General features: G+C 46.3%; 1 non-coding gene and 1 pseudogene across 1 annotated transcript; one reads left to right on the forward strand and one right to left on the reverse strand.

Annotated features, from left to right (window-relative positions):
• Nucleotides 1-2,724: 2,724 nt before the first annotated feature.
• Nucleotides 2,725-3,158, forward strand: LOC117052957 (annotated as a pseudogene).
• Nucleotides 3,159-8,230: 5,072 nt separating this feature from the next.
• LOC117053535 lies at nt 8,231-8,337 on the reverse strand. The gene has a single exon (XR_004427406.1). It is a non-coding gene; the product is annotated as a U6 spliceosomal RNA (small nuclear RNA).
• Nucleotides 8,338-8,550: the final 213 nt, after the last annotated feature.

Below are 8,550 nucleotides of genomic sequence, written 5' to 3' on the forward strand. Positions count from 1 at the left end.
GACACAAAACAGATAAATAAACAGGAACATATTCGTGGTATAGAAAGTTACAGGCTTTCTGCTGGAGGCTACAACAGACACGAGTGGAAATTAAGCAGAGCACAACACCTTCCTCGCTGGATACTTAAATTTTACTGCTCTTGCCGCTTCCTGAACTATTCCCTTTGTAGATGTTTGCTTGTATTTTCTGATCTAAGTCATCACAATCCACAAGATAGCCAATTATTGGTAATAGCTATTCATTTTCTTATACAGTGGTACCTTGGTTCTCAAACGCCAAAAACCCGGAAGTAAGTGTTTTTGAACATTTTTCGGAAGCCGGACGTCTGATGCGGCTGTTGGCTATTGTTTCCGGGGTGCCTGCACCAATCAGAAGCTGCACCTTGGTTTTCAAACATTTTGGAAGCCCAACGGAGTTCTGGAACGCATTAAGTTTGGTGCTTTTGCTATTTATTTTGTGTTTTTGTTTTTGAGGATTTTTCGGTTAATTTGGTTTTGTGACTGTGTGAAACCCAGTTCATCGACTGATTGATTGATTGATTGATTGATTGACTGCGGAAATGGACAAAAGCCCCCCATCCAAACAATGACTATCAACAGTGCAGCTAAGGGGAATTTTTTTTAAAAAATTATCATCTACAATATTGTTTTATTTCTTTTATAGTAAAAGGTAAAGGTAAAGGGACCCCTGACCATTAGGTCCAGTCATGTCCGACTCTGGGGTTGCGGCGCTCATCTCACTTTACTGGCTGAGGGAGCCGGCAGCGCACGGAAACGCCGTTTAACTTCCCGCTGGAGCGTTACCTATTTATCTACTTGCACTTGGATGTATTTTCGAACTGCTAGGTTGGCAGGAGCTGGGACTGAGCAACAGGAGCTCACCCTGTTGCAGGGATTCGAACCGCCGACCTTCTGATCAGCAAGCCCTAGGCTCTGTCGTTTAACCCACAGCACCACCCCCTTTTATAGTACAGTACATTGATTATTGCTTTCATTTTGTGGATCAATGGTCTCGTTAGATAGTAAAATTCATGTTAAATTGCTGTTTTAGGGGTTGTTTTTCAAAGTGTGAATCGCCCAGAATGGCTGGGGAAACCCAGTATGATTGGCAGGGTATGAATAAAAAAATTGTTGTTGTTGTTGTTGAATTAATTAAACTAAATAGTTTTGGCTGGTTGTTGTTGTTATTAAATTTTCAGATTTTGAAATTTACAAACAATTGTCAAACCACCAAAACAGAAAGCATGCTGCTGGGATGTTACTAGCCCAAGAGATGGAAAGAAGATATAATCCCTAGCAGAGAAGAATGGCAGATTAAACTGATGGATTTTGCTGAAATGACCGGAAGAATTAGAAACCAGGAAGACCAAAATATTAATCAGGAATGGGGAAATATATATAATTTACTTTAAAAATCATTGCAAACAATTAAAATCAATAGTAATACTGGAATAGTAGGACTTGTAGATTAACGTTGAACTATGGCTGTAATGGAGATTTAATCAAATTGGATTAACAGAGAAGACGTCCGTGGAAAGTTTTGGAAATTTATTTCTGTTTTGGTCGTTTGACAATTGTTTGTAAATTTCAAAATATTAAAATTAAAAGAGGAAGGAGTTTGGGCTGGGTTTTGAACAGAACGTGCAATTGACCGTTACTGTTCTGAATTCTGTTGTGTTATTCTCCTCCTTAGGGTTGGGGGTGAATTTATAGAACCAAGGTCGGTGGGAACAAAAAATAAAAAGTTTGAGAACCGCTGATCTAGAGGAATGAGAAGACTTTTCCCAAAGGGCCTGCTTCTCTCATTTGTGTCTCCGTCTATCCAGGCCTGCTGCAACAACTCTCTGAGCTCTCAACATACAATAGTCTTTTTATGCATGCATCTCTTTACCACACCTGTTTGAACAGTGGCTCTTCGCTGCTTGCAGGCCTAAAATAAAGAAATGCTTACCTTCTAATATGGGCAAGAGGTAGCTCTCGCTCCTGGTCCTCTCTGGATCCGGCTTCATTTTGCCCAGAGTGCAGTGCACTCTTTTGCAGAGTGTGGAAATGGCAAGAGCAGGCCGATTTTTCTCCTCCGCACTTTAAAAGCCTTGGGGACAGGAAATGATGCAACAGAAATAGGTTTTTGTGGGGGCACCTTCAAAGTCCTGCACTTCATTCTGGGGAAACGGTGCACGCACAATTTCAGCTTGCAGCCGATGACGTGTGAAGGGGAGAATAACACACACACACACACACAGTACATATGCAGAGACACAGGAAAACAGCTATGATCCTAGGATGGGGTCTTGTGTTGCAAGAGGAAAGGGGTGTGTGGGTCTTCAGGGGAGCTGGTCTCCGGGTTAAATGCATGCACCCAGGCTGGGTTCTAGAGGATTGCAACTCCCAAGTCTTCACAAACAGTTATTTGCATAACAAAAAAAAAAATCCTTCCAGTAGCACCTTAGAGACCAACTAAGTTGCATGCACACTTCTTCAGATACATTGAAATAGAAGTCACCAGACCCTTATATATAGTGAGAGAGTTATTTGCATGCCTTTGCTTTGAAGAGAAGAAGGGGAGGTTGAGAATTAATGCAGAAGTTTTTGCAAGAAGCCAGCCATTGCAGAGTCTGGTTTTCCCCTCTCCCAAGTCCGCAAGATGTAGAGCAGGCCTCTTGACCTGTGCAGCCACAGTTCTGAATTCGGAGAAATACCTTCAAAAGGCCGGTGCTGCTGGCTGTGACCTTCAGGGGGCTTCTTTCGAGCGGCTCCTGCTTGTCCGCTGTTCCTCCTCCTCCTCATTCCTCTCCGGTCCTTCTCCGTCCGCCGCTCGCTCTCGGGATGGCGCAGGCTGCGCAGAAGCTGGTGACGGCCATCACCACCACCCACCCAAGGGCCCAAGCTTGTCTCTGCTGCTATCCCTTACTCAAAGCCTCGCCTAGCCACTTTTTGGTACTATGCTAAAGGTTGAATTGGTTCCCCCAACTCCTGCTGAAATTCCTAAGGCCATTGATGGCATGAAAGGATTGCTGAAGAGCATGCAATCTGGCCGCATCAAACAGCTCACTGTCAAGGAAGCTCTGAGGAACGGCTTCGTAGCTACTGATGTGCTAATGTGGTTTTACATGGGCGAAATCATAGGCAGACGTGGCCTGGTTGGCTATGATGTTTGAAGGTTTTTTGTTTTCCACTCCTAACAGTGTCTTAGTATTAAATTACAGTGCAGAGATGAAATTGTGGTGGTCTCTACAAATATCATTCAGATTGGGGCAGAATCAGTTGATGGTGACATGAATGCAGATAAGGATCCCTAAAATGCTCCTTTTCTTTTTCCTCCTCCTGTTGGGGCAGGCACCCGTGGTTGGCTAATGCTATACGAAGAAGAAGAAGAAGAAGAAGAAGAAGAAGAAGAAGAAGAAGAAGAAGAAGAAGAAGAAGAAGAAGGTCGGTGCTGAGTGAGTGTGCCCAAATTTGCAAACCGAGCGGGAAATAATGTAGGCCTAAGGTTGCCAACTTTCCTACTAGGCCTGGTCCTGTGCCTGATAGATGCGCACTTCCTGGGGCCAGTTCCCCACTCTCCTTTATCCCCTTATCAGGAAAAGGCTCGCCTGCGGTAACTTTGTGTGTTCAGCAGGATGCTACTAAAAACCTAGCAATGCGGCTGTTTTTTTTTTTTTTTAAGGGTGGTGGGGCTCAGGCCTGCATCCACAGCAAAACCAGTGGTTGAAATGAACAGGCCGTGAAAGTAGTTCCCATAGTTGTGAGGTAAGTTGTTGGCATCCTTCTGGCTTGAGAGACAACGGAGTGCGCCTCCGTGGGTGAAGTCAAATCGCCGGAGAATCGCAGCACCAGAGACCGATAACTCGTAACTGCCGCTTCCCATGTTGTTTTCGCTGCATTAGCTGCACCTAAGAGACCTCCTCGGGGCACAAGCCTGGGCAGTGTCTATGGAGGTCCTGGGCTGCCCAGATGACAAGACCACCCACCCACCCAGGCTTCACTGATGAGGTCCAAAGGAAAGCAGAGCAAAGACCCTGCAGAAGCAAGTTCCATAGTTTTGACCAGACGTCTCCAAACTACGGTCCATGGGCCATATATGGCTCGCGGGACTCAATTATCCGGCCCACGGCAAACCCCCCCCCCCGCTCTTAGCGGCACAGCTGCCTACTTCCGGGTCAGCGGAGCACCAAAAATAGCTTGTGCGCATGTGCACGGGCCTCCTCAGACCTGGATGTGCACCGGAAATTACACTTGCGCATGCGCACAAGCTGTTTCCGGTGCTCCGCCGACCCGGAAGAGGGAAGTGAGGTAGATGGGGAAGAAGAAGAAGAAGAGTTTGGATTCAATATCCCACTTTATCACTACCTGAAGGAGTCTCAAATCAGCTAACAGTCTCCTTTCCCTTCCTCCCCCACAACAAACGCTCTGTGAGGTGAGTGGGGCTGAGAGACTTCAAAGAAGTGTGACTAGCCCAAGGTCACCCAGCAGCTGCATGCGGAGGAGCGGAGACGTGAACCCGGTTCACCAGATTATGAGTCTACCGCTCTTAACCAGTACACCACAATATCAACCTGGGGAGGTAGCCCATCTAGGTGAAGGAAAACTCTCACCCTAAGCCTTCCCTGCCTTGCAGGACATCTTCAGCAGAAGAAAAGGCTGAGGAGTAAACGCTACACGAATCTGGAGTGGAGTCCCCGAGGCAGTTGGATGGTGCCTTGCACGCCTCCTTCCGGCAACTCCTTGTGGGAATACGTTTTGGGTTTTCCCGCGCGATCGCCGCTTTGCAAATCCTTCCGCGCTACTGCGCAGAAGGAAAGAAGATCCGGCCGGAGATTGGAGCCTGGATCCCTCCGCGCCTCCCCAAAAGCGCGCCAGGAAGCCTCCTGGTAACGGTCACAAGGCTGGTTTCCCGCCCGGAAACACTCGTTATTGCTGTATTATTATTGGTTGATGCTTGTTTTATGACGCTGTATAATTTGCCAATAAATAGCCCCTGCTAGCTCGGCGACAGAGCGACAGAGAGACAGAGAGCTTGCTCGCATTGAGTGCACTTGAAACCACCGACTGCAGTCTGTTTTATTTGGCCTTCTTTTTGCTTCTCCGGCCACACCTTTTGCTTTGCTTCTTGCTGCCTATCCTATCCTCTTCAGACCTTCTGCAACTCCCGAAACTCCTCACGACCTTCAACCCTCATAACCAGCGAACCTTCATAACCAGCCGGAGCAGGCTCTCAGACGACTGGTTATCCCGACAACTCCTGAAGCCCAGCTGGTGTCAAAACGTCTTGCTCTGCTTTCCTTTGTACCCCATCAGTGTGACCGAGAGGAGGGTATTGTCTTCTGGGCAGCCCAGGACCTCCATCCACACTGCCCAGGCTTGCGCCCCAGGCTAACGCTAACGCAGCGGTTTGACTTCATCCCTAGAGATGCACCCCATTGTCTCTCAAGACAGACAGGTGCCAACAGCTACTCAAAAGTGGTGGTCCACCGAATGGTATTGGTTCACAAACCACCAGCTGACCATTCATCGTGATTCCTCCACAGTCCATGTTGGGTGGGACACTTCAGGGCTCTGATATGGTGCCTTTCTGTGGAACATTGGGGTGGGAATAACTGCCGTCCCACCACACCAGAGAGCTGAGAAGCTCTGCTTTAGAACATGCTGCAAAATGCGCACAGGAACAGCATCACTTTGCCCCTTCTATGTTGTTCTTGTTCCTCATCCAAAACCTGTAACGTTATATCCCAGGCAAGGACTTGCCCTCTGCCTTTGTCTCTGCTTCCTTCTTTGTGAAATCACACCTATCAGATGAATGCCTTGGCACATCAAATAAATGCCAGCACATTCGCAGGTGGGAAATAGCAGGCCTTTCCAAATTTGCACTCGTTTGATTGCTTCGTGGGACCTGCCACGTCCTTCAGAAATTCTGACTGGCTGGCCTTGGCTGCAAACCTCAATCTGCTCTTTCCGGAGCATTGCACTTTTACAAGCGGCTCTCGGCGCTGGGTTTTGGAGGAGGGAGCTTGGAGGACAGGAGACTAACCCTACTGTGATCAGGCAAGGCATTGTCTTGCGAGCAACAATAGAGCTGACCTAGACACTCGATCTTGCTTGCGCAGTAACTCAAAGAGCACACAGACCGCAGCGGAAAGAATGGGCTCGAGTCACGTAACTGCGATGCTTTTGTGCCCATTACATAACATATTGCAAGTGTGCGCAAGCTTTACGTTGTGTTTCCAATGTCAGTTTAACAAAGAAATGAACTTGGAAAGTTTAAACAAACTTTTTGTTTTTCCGTGCTTCCTTCCCTGCCCCGCAGCGCATGATGCTACCAAAACAGAGGACAGGATGCATGCGTTGCTGGGTGTGCAACAGCAAGGATCATTCAGTTTGTAACTTGAGGGTTAATTCTGTTATTGCTAAGTCAGCTAACCAGGTGGGGGGGGGAGTGTTGCTTAGCAGCAAGAGTAGCATGATCTCTATGCCTCGTTGCCTTGATTGGCTGAGTAGTTCTGAGGGAGTTTTCCTCTGTGTTTGGTTGAATGTTTCCTTGCTACATACAAGGCCTCAAGTAAGAAAGACGAAGCTTCCCTGTTTACAATTCCTCCCAAAATTATACAGTCAAACCTCCGTTGTCGAATGTAATCCATTCCGGAAGCCCATTCGCCAACCGAGGCGTGGCTTCCGATTGGTTGCAAGAGCTTCTTGCACTCAAGAAGAAGCCGTGTCGGACGTTCGGCTTCTGAAAAGCATTCGAAAACCGCAATACTTACTTCCGAGTTTTCGGCGTTCGGGAGCAGAAACATACGATAACGGAGGCGTTTGGGAACCGAGGTTTGACTGTACACTGCTTTTGTTCAGTTTCCATTCCTAATTCCTTTTCTCTGCACCCCACCTGTGTTATTTAAGTGATTTGACTCACCTGCACGACTTTGATCTCAAAATCCAATGGTCTTAAGGGTATAAATGTTGACATGTAGTAGCAAGCAACCACCCTCTTTTGACTCAATTTTAATAATAATAATAATAATAATAATAATAATAATAATAATAATAATAATAAAGATTCAGAAATTGGTTCCAAGAAAACATGCCATCACTGTTTTGGGGCTGGGTAGGAGAGGAATGGAATCGATATTGTGAATTTTTTGCTTCTGGAACCTTTAAGAGTTGATGCTGAACAGCAGCCCACGCAAGACTGCTTACAGGATTTATTAACAACCCTTAATAAATTAATTGTTCCCCAAACCTTTTCCCTTGCTGCATATCCCCTGTGACAGTAAACACACAGTCCAGGTTGCAAGGTCAAGTGACACTTCCAATAAACTGTTGGGTCAGCGTCAGCATCTGTCGGTCGATCGTCGTCCCGATCAATCAAGCCCATGCTCTGAGCAACCTCCATCGATTGCAAGTCCCTTTTCTGAGCAATTCCCTACAAAAACAAGCAATGGCTGGCTTCTTTGCAAAGGAATGAGAAAGGGTGCCAAACCTTTTAGCTAAACAAGCTATAGCTTAGGGCCCCGCCCTCTTGGGGGCCCCAAAAAATTTAAAGGGGAAAAAACTGGAAGTACATTTCCAAAATATAAGATAAAAAACAAATAAAATAAAACCTACATACAGCAACAGTGTTTTGTGTTGTGTAGGCTCCTATGATGGAAGTAATGGGCTCCGCCTGCTAGCCTGCTCCCTAAAATATCGCTGGTTTGCTCATTTCTATATACAGTGGGACCTTGGTTCTCAAACTTAATCCGTTCCAAAACCAAAACTTAATCAAAACTTAATCTGTTCCAAAACCAAAGCGTTCCAAAACCAAGGCACGCTTTCCCATAGAAAGTAATGCAAAACAGATTCATCTGTTCCAGACTTTTAAAAACAACCCATAAAACATTGTATTTCACTATTAATATAAAGATAAAGGGACCCCTGACCATTAGGTCCAGTCGTGTCCGACTCGGGGGTTGCGGTGCTCATCTCTCGTTACTGGCCGAGGGAGCCGGCATACAGCTTCCGTGTCATGTGGCCAGCAGCACACAGCCACAGCAGCACACAGAAACGCTGTTTACCTTCCTGCTGGAGCGCTACCTATTTATCTACTTGCACTTTTGACATGCTTTCAAACTGCTAGGTGGGCAGGAGCTGGGACCGAGCAACGGGAGCTCACCCCATCACAGGGATTCGAACCACCGACTTTCTGATTAGCAAGCCCTAGGCTCTGTGGTTTAACCCACAGCGCCACCCGCATCCCAAAAATATGGAACGCTTCACGAATTTGCGTGTCATCCTTGCGCAGAGACCATGCTAATCTTCTCTGTATCATTCTAATTTTAGTATATGTGCTGCCGAAGCGAGCACACTATTAATATACTTCTTCTTAATTATATTTCAGTTCAACAATTACTTTGATAAAATACATATTTTGTTGTGTGCAAATGGCTTTAGATACCTATTAGGTCCATAAATTACCATATAGCATATGTTCAACACAAAAAAACAGCGACAATTTGTTGTTGACAAAGGACAGCTGGACATATAAAGGGGCCCATGAGCTTCAGTAGCTTAGGGCCT

Source organism: Lacerta agilis, chromosome 9 (assembly GCF_009819535.1).
Source record: "Lacerta agilis isolate rLacAgi1 chromosome 9, rLacAgi1.pri, whole genome shotgun sequence".
NCBI classification, from domain to species: domain Eukaryota; kingdom Metazoa; phylum Chordata; class Lepidosauria; order Squamata; family Lacertidae; genus Lacerta; species Lacerta agilis.